General features: G+C 45.0%; 1 long non-coding RNA gene across 1 annotated transcript in view; it reads left to right on the top strand.

Moving 5' to 3' along the window:
- LOC135044140 (uncharacterized) overlaps positions 1-22,100 on the top strand; it is a 158,185-nt gene that overhangs the window by 120,266 nt on the left and 15,819 nt on the right. The window contains exon 3 of the long non-coding RNA XR_010237198.1: positions 21,558-21,659. This is a non-coding gene — a long non-coding RNA (uncharacterized LOC135044140). The remainder of the gene's footprint in view (positions 1-21,557; positions 21,660-22,100) is intronic.

The following is a 22,100-nucleotide window of genomic DNA, read 5'->3' as shown; positions in this document are numbered from 1 at the left end:
AACAGCATGGCTTTATTATCACCTATTTGCTTTAATCAGAGCTCAATCTGTCATCAAGCTGCAGTAGTTCCTCCCGGCTCCTGGTGCTTTTATCCCATTAATGGTGCCATATCTGGAGTGTCCAAAGCAATAGGTGCAAATACCTGCAGGTAATGAATTTGCCGTAGTGAGCAGACCGGTACCAGATGGACAAATGCAGGGGCCACTTACGCGTTTCTCCACCTCTCTATGTCTCAGCGGCAAATAGGTGATAATAAAGCCATGCTGTTTATTTTTGTGTGTATAATGGGCCTAATTCAGAGTTGATCACAGCATCAAATTTGTTAGCAGTTGGGCAAAACCATGTGCACTGCAGGAGGGGCAGATATAACATGTGCAGAGAGAGTTAGATTTGGGTGTGGCGTGTTCAAACTGAAATCTAAATTGCAGTGTAAAAATAAAGCAGCCAGTATTTACCCTGCACAGAAACAAAATAAACCACCCAAATCTAACTCTCTCTGCAAATGTTATATCTGCCCCCCCTGCAGTGCACATGGGGGTAATTCCAAGTTGATCGCAGCAGAATTGTTTTTAGCAGTTGGGCAAACCATGTGCACTGCAGGATGGGGCAGATATAACATTTGCAGAGAGAGTTAGATTTGGGTGGGTTATTTTGTTTCTGTGCAGGGTAAATACTGGCTGCTTTATTTTTACACTGCAATTTAGATTGCAGATTGAACTCACCCCACCCAAATCTATCTCTCTCTGCACATGTTATATCTGCATCCCCTGCAGTGTATATGGTTTTGCCCAACTGCTAACAAAGTTCCTGCTGCGATCAACTCAGAATTACCCCCATGGTTTTGCCCAATTGCTAACAAACTTGCTGCTGCGATCAACTCAGAATTACCCCCAATGTGTGTATTTTCAAGGGTTGAGTACCCCCTTTTTTTAAACAGTTGTTGGAAGATGTGTGTATGTGGTTTTTTTTTAATATAACTTTTTGGTTTTAAATTATGTGTGAAAAACTCTATTGAGCCATAAGCACCAAGTCCTATTTGTTTAGACCAGGTAAATCACCACTAGACCACCAGTGACAGTTTGTTCAAATTCTAATCATGTCGACATGGTCAATGTCAACATGCTGCATTTTGACATCATTGCCATGTTGACATTATAAATGTTGTCCTCATGAATGTCGACAAGATATTTCACACCCATGGTGATATTGCTTCATCTGAGTTTTGTTTGGGACAACAGGTCCGATATATATGTTAGACATGCACAATGTCAACATGGCTGTAATGTCAACATTGACCATGCCGACATTCAGCATATAGTATGTTGATATACTGTTTTTCTTGCTGTTCTGTTCCTGACCCTAAACCTAACACTAACCCTAACCGCTGCCCTAACCTTAATGCTGGGTATAAATAGCTTCTATAGATACAGTAGGGCAATGGAACTTTCACATTTGTTGTCTAATAAGTCCATACTATCTCCATGCTTTCTTCATGCTTTTTGTACACTGTCATGGTGCATGAGTATATACTGTTAATGCAATGTAACCAACTGAAAATATAGAACAAAGGTGATTGAAAAATTCAGATTTTGGTGGCACAATCCTGCCTTTCAGGCAGTGTTCTGCTATCCCACCCATGAGCCACAGTGTAACACAGTGGAGATAGGATGGGAGTTCTTCCTCTCATCAGCTACAAGGTCACTACCACTCTTTGTGTGCACACCTCCAACACATGCACACTGTCCCAGCCCTCCAATTCAGGGTTGTGGGACTTGTATGTAATAACTAACTTATAAGTCACTGAACCGCCAAACATGATGATTTTGTTGAGGAGTGGGACTTAGGACGTGTGTTGCAAGCATAGCCAAAAAGCACACTAATGGGCAAAACCATGATGCAATGCAGGTGGGGCAGATGTAACATGTGCACAGAGAGTTAGATTTGGGTGGGGTGTGTTCAAACTGAAATCTAAAAAATAAAGCTGTCCAGTATTTGCGGAATATATGCAAAAGCAGCCCATGTTTACCCTGCACAGATAAAATATAACCCACCCAAATCTAAATGTCTTTGCACATGTTATGTCACCCCCACCTGCAGTGCAGCATGGTTTTGCCCAGTTGTGTGCTTTTTGCTTTGCTTGCAACTCGGAATCAGGCCCTTAGTTTAGTCCACTATAAAAAATAGTGCTTAGCTAGGAAATGGGGTGAGGGGACACACTGTTATTATCTATATGATGTATCCAATTATTTCTGTTATATTTGATCCCAATTTTCCCAGCCATACAGTACCATTCATTTATTTATCTTTGCAATCATTCCAACATTTATTACCTTCATTTTTCACTAAGCAGTCCAAAGCCTCCATTTACTTTCATGCACATTTGTGAATGTCTTAGAAACATTTGATTTCACCTTTTCTTGTCTATTATATATTTTTGTTGGCATATCCCTCCATGTATGTGTAGGCAGATCAAAGGAAAACTTAAGGGATCCCTATCAGTGTCCTAACACAAGAAATTTGAAATACTGTCGTACACCACAAGCGCTAAGGTAAGTAGAATATCACCACAACATCCCTTTTGAGTTGCATGGAAGGTTCTTAGGTCGAAATTGTGTCTCCAGTTCTAATCAATTGTATGTAAAGTCTCCAAACATAGTTGACATGAAAGACAGGATAACAAAAAACAACCAATGTGTGGTAAATGTTATCAACACTTAAGCAATAGAAAAATAAATCAGACTCCTCTATAAAACTAAGGTGGATCCAAAGCGTACCCCACTCACACTCTAAAGAGGAGGCATTAATCGCATCACGGTTTCTTTATGTGGTTAACCTTTCAATTTCTTATAACACCCAGTGTGATGAATAGGGAATTCAGCCCAACACCTCAATCGTTTGTTGTGGATTCCCAATGGAGGCAGATGATGCGTACCCCAACACTCACACTCAAACGGTTGATGTAAAACACATAAAGGTATCTTTCTCTCCTAGGGGATAATAGTAGTCTGTAATGGTGTACCACAACTCACAGTTTGGACTGCTGTACACCTCCTATCAAGGTATCTTTAGGTCCTGGACAGGGATTTCAGTTTGTGGTTTTAGCTTTGTTCATGGAAACTCCCAATGTGCATCATATGAAAATAGAAAACAAGCAAACCAATGTGTAGTAGGTTTTGCTAATCTTAAATGCAATGTGTAAATAAATCTCTGAGGCAGATAGGTTCAATGCGTACCCCACTCACATATAAAATGGGGGTTCTAAATATATAGCGGTATCTTTGGGGAGGTTCTATTTGATGGTGCAGTATATACTGGACTCAATAAACCACAGATGTATTTCCACTAGAAGGTAATTGTGTGCGTACCCCAACACTCGGGGAGCAGATAAAAAGCCCATAAAGGTATCTTTAACTTCTCAAAGTGGGGGTGATCAATCAATATGGCGTACCCCAACTCACAATTCGATGTGCTGTGTATCTCCCATCAAGGTATCTTTAGGTTCCAGGTGGGAAATATGGCTTGTAGTTCGGACCATGTATTTATCCGCAAACCCCAAAATTGAAAAAAAATATTGGCACTTACAATGGAGTAAGAAGGAAGGTTTACAAATATTTATTATATATATATATATATATGTGTGTGTGTGTATGTATATAAATATATGTATATATTTTTCTCTAACGTCCTAGTGGATGCTGGGGACTCCGTAAGGACCATGGGGAATAGACGGGCTCCGCAGGAGACATGGGCACTTTAAGAAAGAATTTAGATTCTGGTGTGCTCTGGCTCCTCCCTCTATGTCCCTCCTCCAGACCTCAGTTTGAATCTGTGCCCGGACGAGCTGGGTGCTGTTCAGTGAGCTCTCCTGAGCTTGCTGTAAGAAAGTATTTTGTTAGGTTTTTTTATTTTCAGGTAGCTCTGCTGGCAACAGACTCCCTGCATCGTTGGACTGAGGGGAGAGAAGCAGACCTACTCTCTGCGGATAGGTCCTGCTTCTTAGGCTACTGGACACAATTAGCTCCAGAGGGATCGTACACAGGATCTCACCCTCGTCGTCCGATCCTGGAGCCGCGCTGCCGTCTCCCTCGCAGAGCCGGAAGACAGAAGCCGGGTGAAAGAAGCAAGAAGACTTCAAAATCGGCGGCAGAAGACTCCAGTCTTCACTGAGGTAGCGCACAGCACTGCAGCTGTGCGCGATTGCTCCTACACTACACCCACATACTCCGGTCACTGTAAGGGTGCAGGGCGCAGGGGGGGGGGGGGGGGCGCCCTGGGCAGCAATTAGAGACCTCTTTGGCAAAAGTTTGCATATATACAGTTGGGCACTGTATATATGTATGAGCTGCGGGACAGAAGCACGCTGTCGAGGGGGCGGGGCTTCTTCCTCAGCACTCACCAGCACCATGTTTTTTCTCCACAGCACCGCTGAGAGGAAGCTCCCCAGCCTCTCCCCTGCAGTTACATGGTAGAAGAGGGTAAAAAGAGAGGGGGGGGGGCACATAATTAGGCGCAAAAATCAATATAAACAGCAGCTACTGGGTTAACATTAAGTTACTGTGTTATTCCTGGGTTAATAGCGCTGGGGTGTGTGCTGGCATACTCTCTCTCTGTCTCTCCAAAGGGGCCTTGTGGGGGAATTGTCTTCAGATGAGCATTCCCTGAGTGTGTGGTGTGTCGGTACGTGTGTGTCGACATGTCTGAGGTAAAAGGCTCCCCTAAGGAGGAGATGGAGCAAATGTGTGTGAAGGTGTTTCTGTCGACAACGCCGACACCTGTTTGGATATGTGTAATTAAGTGCTAAGGTGAATTTATTGCACAAAAGATTAGAGAACAGACAGGGAATCTACCCATGTCTGTCCCTATGTCGCAGAGACCTTCAGAGTTTCTCAATGATCACTATCCAAAATAATAGACACTGATATCGACACGGAGTCTGACTCCAGTGTCGACTACGATAATGCAAAGTTACAGCCAAAATGGCAGAAAAGTATTCAATATATGATTATTGTAATAAAAGATGATTTGCATATCACTGATGACTCATCTGTCCCTGACACAAGGGTACACATGTTTAAGGGGAAGAAAGCTGAGGTAAATTTCCCTCCTCTCATGAAGAAAAAGAGCGGGAATCTCCAGACAAGAGACTGCAGCTTCCCACAAAGAATTCTCAAGGAGTATCCTTTCCCTACTAGGGCCAGGATACGATGGGAATCTTCCCCTAGGGTGTCACGTTTGCCCAAAAGGTAGCCCTGACTTAACAGCTATCCTCAGGGATCCTGCAGTCTGGTACACTACTCAGACCGGCGATTGTGTCGGCATGGGTTTATAGCGCTGTAGCAGCGTGGACAGGTACCTTATCAGCAGAGATTGAGACCCTAGTATGTATATATATATATATATGTATATATAGAGATATATATATTAAAGATGCTGTCTTAAGAGATATATATATAAAACATGCCCAAAGAGACATTAGCCTACTGGGTTCTAGAGTCAACGCTATGTCGATTTCTGCTTGACGTGCCCTGTAGAATATGCAATGGACAGATGATGCCGACTTAAGAGGCATATGGAAGGCTGAGGATTGTGGGGAGAAGGGATCTCGGACCTGGTCTCCACAGTTATAGCTGGTAATTCTGATATTTTGCCATATATTCCTGCACAGCCTAGGAAAGCACGACATTATCAAATGCAGCCTTTCGAACCCAAAGAAACAAGAAAGTCCAAGGTGCGTCCTTTTTTTGCCAGAGGCAGGGGCAGAGGAAAGAAGCTGCACAACACAGCTAGTTCCCAGGAACAGAAGTCCTCCCCGGCCTCTACAAAATCCACCGCATGTCGCTGGGGCTCCACAGGCGGAGCTGGGCCCGGTGGGGGCACGTCTTCGTAAGTTCAGCCACAAGTGGGTTCACTCCCTGTTGGATCCCTGGGCAATAGATATTGTGTCTCAGGGATACAAGCTGGACTTTGAGGAGATGCCCCCTCACCGACGGCCCTGCCGGCTTCCCCCCACGAGAGGGAAATAGTGTTAACTGCAATTCACATATTGTATCTTCAACAGGTGGTGGTCAAGGTTCTCCTCCTTCAACAAGGAGGGGGTTATTATTCGACCATGTTGTAGTCCCGAAACCGGACGGTTTGGTCAGACCCATATTGAATTTAAAAATCCCTGAACATATACCTGAAAAGGTTCAAGTTCATGATGGAATAGCTAAGAGCGGTCATCGCAAGCCTGAAAGGGGGAGATTTTATGGGGTCACTGGACATAAAGGATGCATACCTTCATGTCCCCATTTATCCACCTCATCAGGCGTAACTCAGAATTGCGGTACAGGATTGTCATTACCAATTTCAGACGTTGCCGTTTGGTCTCTCCACGGCCCCGAGAATATTCACCAAGGTAATGGCGGAAATGATGGTGCTCCTGCGGAAGCAAGGTGTCACAATTATCCCGTACTTGGACGATCTCCTCATAGAAGCGGGATCAAGAGAGCAGTTGCTGAACAGCGTATCACTTTCTCTGGAAGTGTAACGGCAACACGGATGGATTCTATATATTCCAAAGTCGCAGTTGGTTCCTGCAGCTCATCTGCCTCTCCTAGGCATGATCCTAGACACAGACCAGAAAAGGGTTTATCTCCCGATAGAGAGAGCTCAGGAGCTCATGACACTGGTCAGGAATCTATTAAAACCAAAACAGGTGTCAGTGCATCACTGCACTCGAGTCCTGGGAAGGATGGTGGCATTATACAAGGCCATTCCCTTCGGCAGGTTCCATGCGAGGACCTTCCAATGGGACTTACTGGACAAGTGGTCCGGATCACATCTTCAGATGCATCGGTTAATCACCCTATCCCCCAGGGCCAGGGTGTCTCTCCTGTGGTGGCTGCAGAGTGCTCACCTTCTCGAGGGCCGCAGATTCGGCCTTCAGGACTGGGTCCTGGTGACCACGGACGCTAGCCTCCGAGGGTGGGGAGCAGTCACACAGGGAAGAAATTTCCAAGGTCTGTGGTCAAGTCAAGAGACTTGCCTTCACATCAACATCCTAGAACTAAGGGCCGTATACAGCGCCCTACGTCAAGCGGAGCACTTGCTTCGTGACCAACCGGTTCTGATTCAGTCAGACAACATCACCGCAGTGGCTCATGTGAACCGCCAAGGCGGCACACGGAGCAGAGTGGCGATGGCAGAAGCCGCCAGAATTCTTCGCTGGGCGGAGAATTACATAAGCGCTCTGTCAGCAGTGTTCATCCCGGGAGTTCAACTGGGAAGCAGACTTCCTCAGCAGACACGACCTCGACCCGGGAGAGTGGGGACTTCATCAGGAAGTCTTCACACAGATCACATATTGGTGGGAACTGCCACAGGTGGACATGATGGCATCCCGCCTCAACAAAAAACTACAGAGGTATTGCGCCAGGTCAAGAGACCCTCAAGCAATAGCGGTAGATGCCCTGGTGACACCGTGGGTGTTCCAGTCGGTCTATGTATGTCCTCCTCTTCCTCTCATACCAAGGTGCTGAGGCTAATAAGAAAAACAGGAGTGAGAACAATCCTCATTGTTCCAGATTGGCCACGAAGGACCTGGTATCCAGATCTGCAAGAAATGCTCACAGAGGACCCGTAGCCTCTTCCTCTAAGACAGGACCTGTTGCAACAGGGGCCCTGTCTGTTCCAAGTATTACCGCGGCTGCGTTTGACGGCATGGCGGTTGAACGCCGGATCCTAGCAGAAAAGGGCATTCCGGACGAGGTCATTCCTACGCTGATAAAGGCTAGGAAGGACGTGACAGCTAAACATTATCACCGTATATGGCGAAAATATGTTTCTTGGTGTGAGGCCAGGAATGCTCCTACAGAGGAATTCCAGCTGGGCCGTTTCCTCCACTTCCTACAGTTGGGAGTAAATTGGGGCCTGAAATTGGGCTCCATTAAGGTCCAGATTTCGGCCCTATCCATTGTCTTTCAAAAAGAGTTGGCTTCTCTACCAGAAGTTCAGACGTTTGTAAAGGGAGTGCTGCATATTCTGTCTCCGTTTGTGCCTCCAGTGGCACCTTGGGATCTTAACGTGGTGTTAAGTTTCCTGAAATCACACTGGTTTGAACCACTTAAAACGGTGGAGTTAAAATATCTCACGTGGAAGGTGGTCATGCTATTAGCCTTGGCTTCGGCTAGGCGTGTGTCATAATTAGCGGCTTTGTCACATAAAAGCCCCTATCTGGTTTTCCATATGGATAGAGCAGAATTGCGGACCCGTCCACAATTTCTGCCAAAAGTGGTGTCATCTTTTCATATGAACCAACCTGTTGTGGTGCCTGTGGCTACTCGTGACTTGGAGGATTCCGAGTTACTGGATGTGGTCATGGCTTTGAAGGTTTATGTAGCCAGAACGGCTAGAGTCAGGAAAGCGGAGTCGCTGTTTATCCTGTATGCATCCAACAAGCTGGGTGCTTCTGCTTCAAAGCAAACTGTTGCTCGCTGGATCTGTAACACGAATCAGCAGGCTCATTCTGCGGCTGGATTGCCGCTGCCAAAATCAGTTAAAGCCCATTCCACTAGGAACGTGGGCTCTTTTTGGGCGGCTGCCCGAGGGGTCTCGGCATTACAACTATGCCGAGCTGATACTTGGTCAGGTTCAAACACTTTTGCAGAGTTCTACAAGTTTGATACCCTGGCTGAGGAGGACCTATTGTTGCTCAATCGGTGCTGCAGAGTCATGCGCACTCTCCCGCCCGTTTTGGGAGCTTTGGTATAATCTTCATGGTCCTTACGGAGTCCCCAGCATCCACTAGGACGTTAGAGAAAATAAGATTTTACTTACCGGTAAATCTATTTCTCGTAGTCCGTAGTGGATGCTGGGCGCCCGTCTTAAGTGCGGACTTCTTCTGCAATACTTGTATATAGTTATTGCTGCAATAAGGGCTATGTTATTGTTGCATCAGGGTTGAACTGATGCTCTGTTGTTGTTCATACTGTTGACTGGGTAAGTTTATCACAAGTTATACGGTGTGATTGGTGTGGCTGGTATGTATCTTGCCCTGGATTACCAAAATCCTTTCCTTGTACTGTCAGCTCTTCCGGGCACAGTTTCTCTAACTGAGGTCTGGAGGAGGGACATAGAGGGAGGAGCCAGAGCACACCAGAATCTAAATTCTTTCTTAAAGTGCCCATGTCTCCTGCGGAGCCCGTCTATTCCCCATGGTCATTACGGAGTCCCCAGCATCCACTACGGACTACGAGAAATAGATTTACCGGTAAGTAAAATCTTATTATATACACTGTGTATATATATATATATATATATATATATATATATATATATATATATATTAGCTGAATACCCATGCTTCGCTACGGAATTTAAAGAATAATGCCAATCAGGCCGCACCTCTGGACTTCCCTGGATTGATGGTGTCAAAATGCTGGTGCTGAGGAGAGTAATCCACCTCCATCTCTGCCCCGTCCCATGTTTGATGCTGCTCTGCTCAGTACTATAAATGCTGGGACGACAGGCCAAGCTACACCCGATGTATGTTAAATATGTTAGGTTTGCAGGATGACTCTATGTCAAAGGGCCCTAGGTATCCGTGCTTAGCTTTGAAACTAAAGTATGCCTCTGCCCCTACCTGTGTGTGCATCTGCCCTTACCCATAGATGCCTCTGCTCCTACCCGTATGCCCATGCCCCTACCCATGTTTGCCTCTGCCCCTACCTGTGTGTACCTCTATCATTATCCGTGGGAGCCTCTGCTGCTACTCGTGGGTGCCTCTGCCCCTACACGTGGGTGCCTCTGCCCCTACCTGTGTGTTGCTCTGCCCGTACCTGTGGGTGCCTCTGCCCCTACCCGTGTGTGCCTCTATCCTTACCTGCGGGTGCCTCTGCCCCTACCTGTGTGTGCCTCTGCCCCTACCTGTGTGTGCCTCTGCCCCTACCTGTGTGTGCCTCTGCTGAAAACTATGTATTTTTACATGTTATCCCCTTCCCACTCCTAGGGGTGCTAGGGGTGTCTTACCCCCACAGTATTTATTCCCAGATTAAAAGTCATATGTGTACCAAGTTTGGTGTAAATTGCTCCAGCATTCTAGAGCTATGCTGGAACATACACACATACATGAATCCGATTATTTATATATATATATATATATATATATATATATATATATATATATATATATATAATGTGGCTGTGGATGGCCCGGCACTCCTGAACGCCTGTGTAGTGAATGCTGCGGTGCCCTCCGGGTGACTCCAAGTCACTGATATATGGTGTAGATGAACGGCGGCACTCAGACAGACTCCTCAATATGCAAAAATCAGGTCATTTATTGAGACCGTGAAACCGACATGTTTCGGGGCAAAACCCCGTCCTCAGGGTCAAACAGCAAGTGAAACATACATGGCTAACAACATACATATATACCCAACCTAAATGAACATGAACATACTCACCTGTTCATCGGCGCTCCCACCCGCCGTTCCGCTCGGCTGTGCACTGCGTCGCTGGAGATCGGCGTGTCAGGTGCGCCGGAAGAACAGGGTAGTATCCATGGTAACTGCTTTGGCGTCTCAGATGGCGCCGTAGCTGTTGCACCAGTGACATCCTGTATAATAAAAACACAGTTATTTAATCCAAAACATAAAGTGAACATAAACAATAATGTAAACAGCATTAAAAAACGGACAATAGAAAGCATTGTGTTCCTATGATAATAGAACAGTGGTTGTTAGTTAACCGTACTATTGCAAAAGATAATAATAGTATCCCCAATTGAATCTACTATATTTAATGTTGGATATTGCCCTCCATGGGCACTATATAAGATCGATAGTGCTATAAACAACTTGTGACCATTATTGTAGGGATATATATATGGATTGACGTGCTGCCTTCTGCTACTAGAATCTGGTTCTTCGAGGGAACTATAGGTAGCTTTGCAAACTCATTTGTTCATTTAGCCCCCTAGGGGCCAAAGTACCAAGGGAAAAAATCCATCGGGTTTCTTTCTGTAAGAGTCGCTTGGCTCTATCGCCACCCCTAAGCATAATTGGTACATGGTCAATTAGAGTAGCTCGTATGCTAGATACCCCATGTTTGGCTTGTAAGCAGTGTCGCGCAAAGGGCTGATCACTGGTGCCCTTCTCGTAAGCTTTCTTGATGGCACTGCGATGCAGTGCCATCCTTTCTCTGAATTGACGTATAGTCTTGCCTACATAGGCAAGACCACATGGACAGTATAAGATATACACCACATGTGTCGTGGTGCATGTTAATCTGTGCCTGATGCTTAATTTTTGACCAGAATGTGGGTGATTAAACGTGGAGCCAGATACTAGGGTGTTACATGTAGCACACCCCAGACATCTGTAACATCCATTCTTAGGTCTCAGAAAATGTGCTGCTTGACTTTTAGTGTGAGTAGAGATATCAAGCTTCATTACCATGTCCCCTATGTTATTGCTACGTTTAAAGCTAGGGAGTAGCCGTATGTCTGCCAAATCAGACAAGGCCTTGTCTGATTGTATAATAGGCCACAATTGTTTGGCTTTTTTGACAACTGTCATAGAGGCTGTGGTGAACTTATTGACCCATGGCAAAAAATTCACATTTCTCTCTTTGATTCTCGGTTTCAAGGTTTGCATCCTGGATAATTTCAAAACTTTGCGTTTAGCTATCTCAAGTTCCCCCAAAGGGTACCCACGCTGTACAAATTTCTCAATCATTTGGTCGAGGGCTACCACAGTCTCACCAGGATCAGATGTGATTCGTCTTACACGTAAAAATTGTGAGAAAGGGAGCCCTCGACGTAATGATGATGGGTGAAAGCTTTGGTAATTCAACAAACTATTACGGTCTGTAGGTTTAACATATATTGATGTTGTTAAATTACCAGCCTTGTGGGTAATGTTGACATCTAGAAAGTGTATATTAACGGTACTGATGTCGTAGGTAAATTTCACTGGGTGTGTCTGTGAGTTAAATCGTTCCCATAGCTCTATTAAGCCTGTCTCTGTACCCCGCCATAAGACCAACAGATCGTCTATATACCGCCTATAGTACCACGTCTGTGACGCTATAACTGGATCCAAATAAAACATCTGTGTCTCCACCAAATGCATAAAGGCGTTTGCGTACGATGGGGCCACCGCCGACCCCATCGCACAGCCCGCTGTTTGCAAATAAAAACGCCCATTATAGAAAAAGTAGTTACGATACAGTACCCTGCTCAATAACTTCAGAAAAAAACCTATTTCTGGGCCGTGATAATTAGGGTTGTCCTCAATCAAGGACTTCACAGCCTCCACTCCTGCCTCCCACATGAGGCAGGAGTGGAGGCTGTGAAGTCCTTGATTGAGGACAACCCTAATTATCACGGCCCAGAAATAGGTTTTTTTCTGAAGTTATTGAGCAGGGTACTGTATCGTAACTACTTTTTCTATAATGGGCGTTTTTATTTGCAAACAGCGGGCTGTGCGATGGGGTCGGCGGTGGCCCCATCGTACGCAAACGCCTTTATGCATTTGGTGGAGACACAGATGCTTTATTTGGATCCAGTTATAGCGTCACAGACGTGGTACTATAGGCGGTATATAGACGATCTGTTGGTCTTATGGCGGGGTACAGAGACAGGCTTAATAGAGCTATGGGAACGATTTAACTCACAGACACACCCAGTGAAATTTACCTACGACATCAGTACCGTTAATATACACTTTCTAGATGTCAACATTACCCACAAGGCTGGTAATTTAACAACATCAATATATGTTAAACCTACAGACCGTAATAGTTTGTTGAATTACCAAAGCTTTCACCCATCATCATTACGTCGAGGGCTCCCTTTCTCACAATTTTTACGTGTAAGACGAATCACATCTGATCCTGGTGAGACTGTGGTAGCCCTCGACCAAATTATTGAGAAATTTGTACAGCGTGGGTACCCTTTGGGGGAACTTGAGATAGCTAAACGCAAAGTTTTGAAATTATCCAGGATGCAAACCTTGAAACCGAGAATCAAAGAGAGAAATGTGAATTTTTTGCCATGGGTCAATAAGTTCACCACAGCCTCTATGACAGTTGTCAAAAAAGCCAAACAATTGTGGCCTATTATACAATCAGACAAGGCCTTGTCTGATTTGGCAGACATACGGCTACTCCCTAGCTTTAAACGTAGTAATAACATAGGGGACATGGTAATGAAGCTTGATATCTCTACTCACACTAAAAGTCAAGCAGCACATTTTCTGAGACCTAAGAATGGATGTTACAGATGTCTGGGGTGTGCTACATGTAACACCCTAGTATCTGGCTCCACGTTTAATCACCCACATTCTGGTCAAAAATTAAGCATCAGGCACAGATTAACATGCACCACGACACATGTGGTGTATATCTTATACTGTCCATGTGGTCTTGCCTATGTAGGCAAGACTATACGTCAATTCAGAGAAAGGATGGCACTGCATCGCAGTGCCATCAAGAAAGCTTACGAGAAGGGCACCAGTGATCAGCCCTTTGCGCGACACTGCTTACAAGCCAAACATGGGGTATCTAGCATACGAGCTACTCTAATTGACCATGTACCAATTATGCTTAGGGGTGGCGATAGAGCCAAGCGACTCTTACAGAAAGAAACCCGATGGATTTTTTCCCTTGGTACTTTGGCCCCTAGGGGGCTAAATGAACAAATGAGTTTGCAAAGCTACCTATAGTTCCCTCGAAGAACCAGATTCTAGTAGCAGAAGGCAGCACGTCAATCCATATATATATCCCTACAATAATGGTCACAAGTTGTTTATAGCACTATCGATCTTATATAGTGCCCATGGAGGGCAATATCCAACATTAAATATAGTAGATTCAATTGGGGATACTATTATTATCTTTTGCAATAGTACGGTTAACTAACAACCACTGTTCTATTATCATAGGAACACAATGCTTTCTATTGTCCGTTTTTTAATGCTGTTTACATTATTGTTTATGTTCACTTTATGTTTTGGATTAAATAACTGTGTTTTTATTATACAGGATGTCACTGGTGCAACAGCTACGGCGCCATCTGAGACGCCAAAGCAGTTACCATGGATACTACCCTGTTCTTCCGGCGCACCTGACACGCCGATCTCCAGCGACGCAGTGCACAGCCGAGCGGAACGGCGGGTGGGAGCGCCGATGAACAGGTGAGTATGTTCATGTTCATTTAGGTTGGGTATATATGTATGTTGTTAGCCATGTATGTTTCACTTGCTGTTTGACCCTGAGGACGGGGTTTTGCCCCGAAACATGTCGGTTTCACGGTCTCAATAAATGACCTGATTTTTGCATATTGAGGAGTCTGTCTGAGTGCCGCCGTTCATCTACACCATATATATATATATATATATATATATATATATAAATAATATTATTGTGGCAGTCCAGTCCGGATGCCACCCTGGGTGTTTGCAGGACAGGGCACAACAGTTCGGGTGCCCCGGGCTTAGGCAACCTGGGTTTTGGACTGGACCAATAGGAAGCCCAGGGAGGTATTGGGACACATCAGGTTGTCGCTTTAATGTTGTGTCAAAGATTATCTGGTAGTTGGAAATTATAGTATTGTGTTGATACACAGAAATACCCTGCAATTTCATACATGAGATCCCATCCATGCAGGTCCGGTCTAGATATTGGCGCAAGCGCTCCCAGCAATCAGGCACACCTGTGCCAGACTTTTATAAAGCTCATTAGGGCAAGGGCTCAGGGCTCCTGATGCCAACAAGTGGGTAGGCGATAGAGGGCGGGCCAGTGGGTTAGAGACAGGGAGCCTGAGATTGTGTACATGCTGTTTATGAACTGGTGCCTAATTAAGGTACCCATTGAAACTTGCTGTGAAAAATAAAGGGAACACTTAAACAACACATCCTAGATCTGAATGAATGAAATATTCTTATTAAATACTTTGTTCTTTACATAGTTGAATGTGCTGACAACAAAATCACACAAAAATGATCAATGGAAATCAAATTTATTAACCCATGGAGGTCTGGATTTGGAGTCACACTCAAAATTAAAGTGGAAAAACACACTACAGGCTGATCCAACTTTGATGTAATGTCCTTAAAAACAAGTCAAAATGAGGCTCAGTAGTGTCTATGGCCTCTACGTGCCTGTATGACCTCCCTACAATGCCTGGGCATGCTCCTGATGAGGTGGCGGAAGGTCTCCTGAGGGATCTCCTCCCAGACCTGGACAAAAGCATCTGCCAACTCCTGGACAGTCTGTGGTGCAACGTGCCGTTGGTGGATGGAGCGAGACATGATGTCCCAGATGTGCTCAATTGGATTCAGGTCTGGGGAACAGGCGGGCCAGTCCATAGCATCAATGCCTTCGTCTTGCAGGAACTGCTGACACACTCCAGCCACATGAGGTCTAGCATTGTCTTGCATTAGGAGGAACCCAGGGCCAACCGCACCAGCATATGGTCTCACAAGGGGTCTGAGGATCTCATCTCGGTACCTAATGGCAGTCAGGCTACCTCTGGCGAGCACATCGAGGGCTGTGCGGCCCCCCAAAGAAATGCCACTCCACACCATTACTGACCCACTGCCAAACCAGTCATGCTGGAGGATGTTGCAGGCAGCAGAACATTCTCCTTGGCGTCTCCAGACTCTGTCACGTCTGTCACATGTGCTCAGTGAGAACCTGCTTTCATCTGTGAAGAGCACAGGGCGCCAGTGGCAAATTTGCCAATCTTGGTGTTCTCTGGCAAATGCCAAACGTCCTGCACGGTTATGGGCTGTAAGCACAACCTCCACCTGTGGATGTCGGGCCCTCATACCACCCTCATGGAGTCTGTTTCTGATCTTTTGAGTAGACACATGCACATTTGTGGCTCGCTGGAAGTTATTTTGCAGGGCTCTGGCAGTGTTCCTCCTGTTCCTCCTTGCACAAAGGCGGAGGTAGCGTTCCTGCTGCTGGGTTGTTGCCCTCCTATGGCCTCCTTAACGTCTCATGATGTACTGGCCTGTCTCCTGGTAGCGCCTCCATGCTCTGGACACTACGCTGACAGACACAGCAAACCTTCTTGTCACAGTTCGCATTGATGTGCCATCCTGGATGAGCTGCACTACCTGAGCCACTTGTGTGGGTTGTAGACTCCGTCTCATGCTACCACTAGAGTGAAAGCACCGCCAGCTTTCAAAAGTGACCAAAACATCAGCCAGAAAGCATAGGAGCTGAGAAGTGGTCTGTGGTCACCACCTGCAGAACAACTCCTTTATTGGGGTTGTCTTGCTAATTGCCTATCATTTCCAGTTTTCCACCTGTTGTCTATTCCATTTGCACAACAGCATCTAAAATTGATTGTCAATCAGTGTTGCTTCCTAAGTGGACAGTTTGATTTCACAGAAGTGTGATTGACTTGGAGTTACATTGTGTTGTTTAAGTGTTCCCTTTATTTTTTTGAGCAGTGTATGTATATATATATATATATATATATATATATATATATATATATATATATATAAAATAATTTTTTATTATTAAGATTATTAAGATTATTTAAATTTACTAGCGACCGACCCTGGCTTCAAACTGGAGCAATTTTTAATTTACAGTGATACATATCCTTTTTTTAACCAAGGTCTTATAAGATTTCCATGTAGACAACATTAGTCGTTTTTCCTCCTGACCTCAACACAAAAAGATTCTGTTTTATTTCGCTCAGCAGACAACTGTCATATGTCAATCGAGATTCTCTTTCTTGGTCACTTTCATTTTTTGAGGATATACAAATTCTTTTAGTGACTGACCATGGCATCCCAATGCTTAGAATCCTGACATGGGGAAGGTAAGTATAGTTACCTTACCCCAATGCCCCCTAAACCTAACTGTCCCTCCCTGCAGCCCAAACATAATCTCCCCCCCTCCCCTCCCAGGTGATGCCTAAACCTAAGCCTCCCTTCTCACAGCCTAAACCTAACCCTCTCTTTCTCGCAGCCTAACCCCACCCTTCCCCGAGAGTGTCTAAACCTAACCCCCATCCCCGCAGCCTACCCCTCACCCTCCCTTCCCCGCAACCTAATCCCCACTGTTTACCTGCCTGGCACCCCTGTCCACACTTATTCAGGATCACAGTGGTGGGGATTCCAGCACCAGGATGGTGCTCCTTGTCAGTACGCTGGCGCCTGCATTTCAATTAGTGTCAGGATTCCGGCATCAGTATTTTGACTGCTGGGATCCTGCCGGGATCCTGACCAGGTTAGCTGCCTCTAGTGCTGGGAACGAAGACAGACCACAGAGTGATCCACTGTCTAGCAAATTCTACCAATCTTTGTAAGACCGCTATTTATACTATAAGTAGAGACACCTATAAAGTAAGTCACCTACAGGAATGTTAGGTTCTGTTGAAATTATGGAGACCCACAGTAACCCAAGCATTATGTCCCATAGTGATAAGACATAACTATCATATGATCTCTATAGCGAATGGAAAGCTGTATGCATTCCAAGCCTCAGTTTCAGATGATCACTTGATTGTAAGGAAATCCAATATGGAAGAAACTGATCACAGCTTCTGCAGTACCTCTCTTAACCACTGTGTGCACTGTAGAGAACTACCATTCTTCTTTTACAGAAATTGTCACTCTTATTAAAATTATCACTGATGCACTCACTTTTGTCATAGAATGATGTTTCATACACCTACTGTAAACCTTCCTCAACAAATGCTCTATAACACAGGTTCTCAAACTCGGTCCTCAGGACCCCACACAGTGCATGTTTTGCAGGTCTCCTCACAGAATCGCAAGTGAAATAATTAGCTCCACCTGTGGGCCTTTTAAAATGTGTCAGTGAGTAATTAATACACCTGTGCACCTGCTGGGTTACCTGCAAAACATGCACTGTGTGGGGTCCTGAGGACCGAGTTTGAGAACCTGTGCTCTATAAAATTGTGAAAGCTGCATCAAAATCCAGTCAGCATTTCTCGAGACGAGCCCAAACATACAGACAGACACCTAGACACCTACCATCTGGCCCAGGACAAAAAGTCTAGTTACAGCTCTGGATACAGCATTCCTATATTGTGGATATTGGAACTGTTCCTTTAAAAATATTTCACTGTCCAACTTGCTGCTACTTATAGCCAACAATTTACTTTCACCCTATTTTCATGACCCCAACTTGTAATGATCAATGAATGCTTGAATCTGACCTCCCCTCCGTACAGAAGAAGCAAACTTAGCAACCTCATACTGTGTATGATGACATCCTGATGAGTAATCCAGGTGTTCCCCTGTAAAAACAGATGCAAAAGCTGAAAAGCGCCACAAATAGAAGCTAGCAATTAATCATATGATTTCAACAAACTGGATAAATAAATAAATACAGTATGAGTCAGTTTAAGGAAAGTCCAGAACTTTGTAGAAAAACTAGTTTTGCTGACCAGGAGCTTAAAACAGGGCCGTAACTACGTGTGTGCCAAGTGGGCTTGGCACACAGCGCAGTTGCCCTGAGGGCGCACGGCCAGCGGCATGTAATGAGTCAAATTGACTCATTACATGCCGCCTCTAAGTCTGCGCCGTGCGCCGCGCTGTGGAGGGATAAGTCTGCAGCCGCGCCGGGCAGCGGAGAAGGAGGAGAAGGGAGGGGGAGCAGGGAGCCGCAGCAGCGCTATTTCATTGGTAGTAAGCGCCGCTGCAACATCCCCCTCTCCTTCTGTATTGGCTGCCCGGCGCTGCTGTGGATGCTGGGATGCGGCTCCTCCTTCCCAGCATCCACAGCAGCGCCGGGCAGCCAATACGGAAGGAGAGGGGGATGCTGCAGCGGCACTTACTACCAATGACATAGCGCTGCTGCGGCTCCCTGCTCCCCCTCCCTCCTCCTCCTTCTCACCTGCCTGCACCGAGGGACCTGAACGAGGAGCCTGACTGCCAGCGGGGAGATGGTAAGTATATCTCTCTTTCTCTCTCTCTCTCTCTCTCTCTCTCTCTCTCAGGGGGACACCGTCTGCCGCAATGTGTAAAAAGGGGGCCTGGTTGCCGCAATGTGTAAAAAGGGGGCCTAGCTGCCGCAATGTGTAGAAAGGGGGCCTAGCTGCCGCAATGTGTAAAAAGGGGGACTGGCTGCCGTAATGTGTAAAAAGGGGGACTGGTTGCCGCAATGTGTATAAAGGGGGACACCGTCTGCCGTAATGTGTAAAAACGGGGACGCTGTCTGCTGTAATGTGTAAAAAAGGGGACGCTGTCTGCCGCAATGTGTAAAAAGGGGGACTGGCTGCCGCAATGTGTTAAAAGGGAGACTGTCTGCTGTAATGTGTAAAAAGGGGGACGCTGTCTGCTGTAATGTATAAAAGGGGCTCTACCTGGTGTAGTGGCGCTACTGTGCAGCGTAATTTGAATAATGTAGACTACTGTGCACCGTAGTATGAATTGCTACTATTTTGTGGCCACGCCCCTTCCCCGTGAAGCCACGCCCCTATATATTTTTAGCGCGCCTACGGCGCGCACTGCCCCTATCTTACATGGGGGGGCGCCACTGTCGTTTCTTGCACACAGTGCTAAAATGCCTAGTTACGGCACTGGCTTAAAATATCATAATCATTCCCATCTTCAATGTCTCCAGCATTCCATTACTTCATAATGAAACCAGCATAATTGAGCAAAAATTATTTTATTTTCTGTTTTGATAACTGGTATGAAATAAACCCTGAAAAAAATAAGACTGCAGTAATATTTCTTTATTCTATATACAGATAAAGTATATTCTTACATTCTGGATACTCAAACCTCCAGTTTGCTGCTTTAAATAATACCAAAGGTGTTAAGCAAAACAACTCTGCACAATGCCAATTAAAATAGCAATCAGTGCAGTGGGTGACGAAGTAATAAACATTGCACTGACTTAATTTATGACTAATACACAGAGTTTTTTTTAATGCTACTGTTGGTTCACTGTTAAAAAAAAAATGTTTTAAAGTACAGATGTGTCCTCATATATTTAGCTTTAATACGCCAAGTGGCGCAAGGTCCCTGACTTGATTGAGCTCCCAGGTGCCATGCAACTCTGCTAGTGTCGGATGCCTTTTTGCCACAAATGCATCTTAGTTGCAACTCACCAGGAGACTGTGCTGATGAATTTGATATGGGACACTTGTATACCTGCCTACTGTCTATACTACTGAGTCTGTCTATACGAAGCACATCAAAACTTGCCATGGAAATAAGCCACAACTACTCCATCGTAACACTTTGTATACAGGTTGTGAAATGAGTCGCACACAGATATACAAGTGTAACATACAGAGGCATTTTAACAGAGGAGGGGGCCCGTGTGCAGACTCTAGATGGGCCCATTCCTCTCCACAGTGCAGTAGACTCCAGAATTGTGCCGGAGTCTACTGCACATGTGCAGGTCTCCGGATACATGGCATCTGCACATGCGCAATCGCCATTTTGGCTGGGATTTTTGCTGCAACTGCCACACCCTACGTGGGACTCTGGAAAGACAAGTATTAAAACATGGGTACAGTGTGTGTGGAAGGGCCGGACTGCCCGTCTGGCACTTCTGGCATATGCCAGAAGGGCAGATGATCTGATGGGCTGGTCCAGTCCCACAGAGAGCCAGGAAGGCCACGCGTAACACAGCTTCCGGCTCTCTGGTTTGGCCTCCCCCTCACACAGAGCATGTGTCTCCAAGAAAATGGGGGCATGCCATGAGTCCACACCCCCCAACTCGCAGCACACCTTCACAAATACCATGGCTCCAGTCCTTTCCTGGTGTGCGATGTGGACCTCTTTGGACTGCACCCATAACAGAAACGCCAATGGTAACATATCAAATTAATCAACGTCGACTCCAGGTGCTTCTCAGTCGCATCAGATTACGACTAAGATGCATTTTGATAAAAAAATAGACACCCAGTGCTAGCAAAGTCTCACAAGACCTGGAGTACTAGATGGGCTGTTGGGTCCGACTGCAGCAACGATCTATTAGGAGTAGGACACAGCTGTAATTGACAGAAAGTCTGTTTTTAAATAATGTTATGCCACATTAGCAAAATTACATTCTCAATCAGAATGATCAGATTTTCTAATTAATGAAATTGTAAACATTGCACTTCATTCTCTTTTGACCAGGTGGTGGTTAGTGATCATGCTGCCATAATGATGGGCCTATTTTTATGTGGAGGCCTGGAGCTGAAGCTCCATACACCCCATTGTTAATCTGGTCCAGGTGATGAGGAACACGTTTATGAATTACAGCAAGATAGCTATTCTTTAGTAGCAATGTCTTCATTGTAAGTCATTAATAACGATAAAAAAATAACTACATATATACATATATTAACTGCTACTGTATTCCTGCACCAGCCAATCCCAAACATTTTTCCATGCTTGATCCTTGTGATTGGCTGGTGGTGTTCGGAGTTCAAAATAAATCCAACTTTGATCTTTTTAGCAGCTGTGATTATAACTGTGAATAGGTAGTTCCTCTATGTACATTTTTCTGTTTTTGTTTTTATTTTGACTATGACATATCAAAAAAGAAATAATAAAGCAGACTTTCTTGGACTTCACAGGAGAAAATGTAAAGTGCCACATACAGTGATCAGTTCATCTCTTTATATCTACCTGCTGATTGAGAGAGCCAGGTAATATCACCTACACAAAGAAAGTCGCAAGTAAGTCTCCTTTTAATACTATACTCTTACATTGCTACCTTCTACAGGTTGCAGGACTGTAGCGATAGTGTGGGATGTTTGTCATTATTTTGTCACTTTATTGGAGTGGGACCTTTCATAGTTCTGTAATTACTTATTTTTTTCCTCATATCAATAGAACATTAAAAATGACATCATTCTATTATGCAGGCCATTGCATTTACAGTATCTACAGCTGTGTGTTATTCTGTTGATTACATATGGTCACATTTTATATGTTTTATATTATATAGTTTGTAATTTATTGCAGTAACATATAAAAATTATATTTAAATACAGTGCCTCATATTTAAATACAGTACCTCATCACTATTCAAAAAGACTAGCAATAGTTGGCTACCTATGAAGTTGGATGGCACCAGCTTTGCTCGACAGGGTACATTATATGCACACCATTGTGAC

This window comes from Pseudophryne corroboree, chromosome 1, assembly GCF_028390025.1.
Source record: "Pseudophryne corroboree isolate aPseCor3 chromosome 1, aPseCor3.hap2, whole genome shotgun sequence".
In the NCBI taxonomy this organism is placed as follows: Eukaryota; Metazoa; Chordata; class Amphibia; order Anura; family Myobatrachidae; genus Pseudophryne; species Pseudophryne corroboree.
Note: the sequence above shows the minus strand (reverse complement) of the source record. Positions and strands in the feature narration are given on the sequence as shown.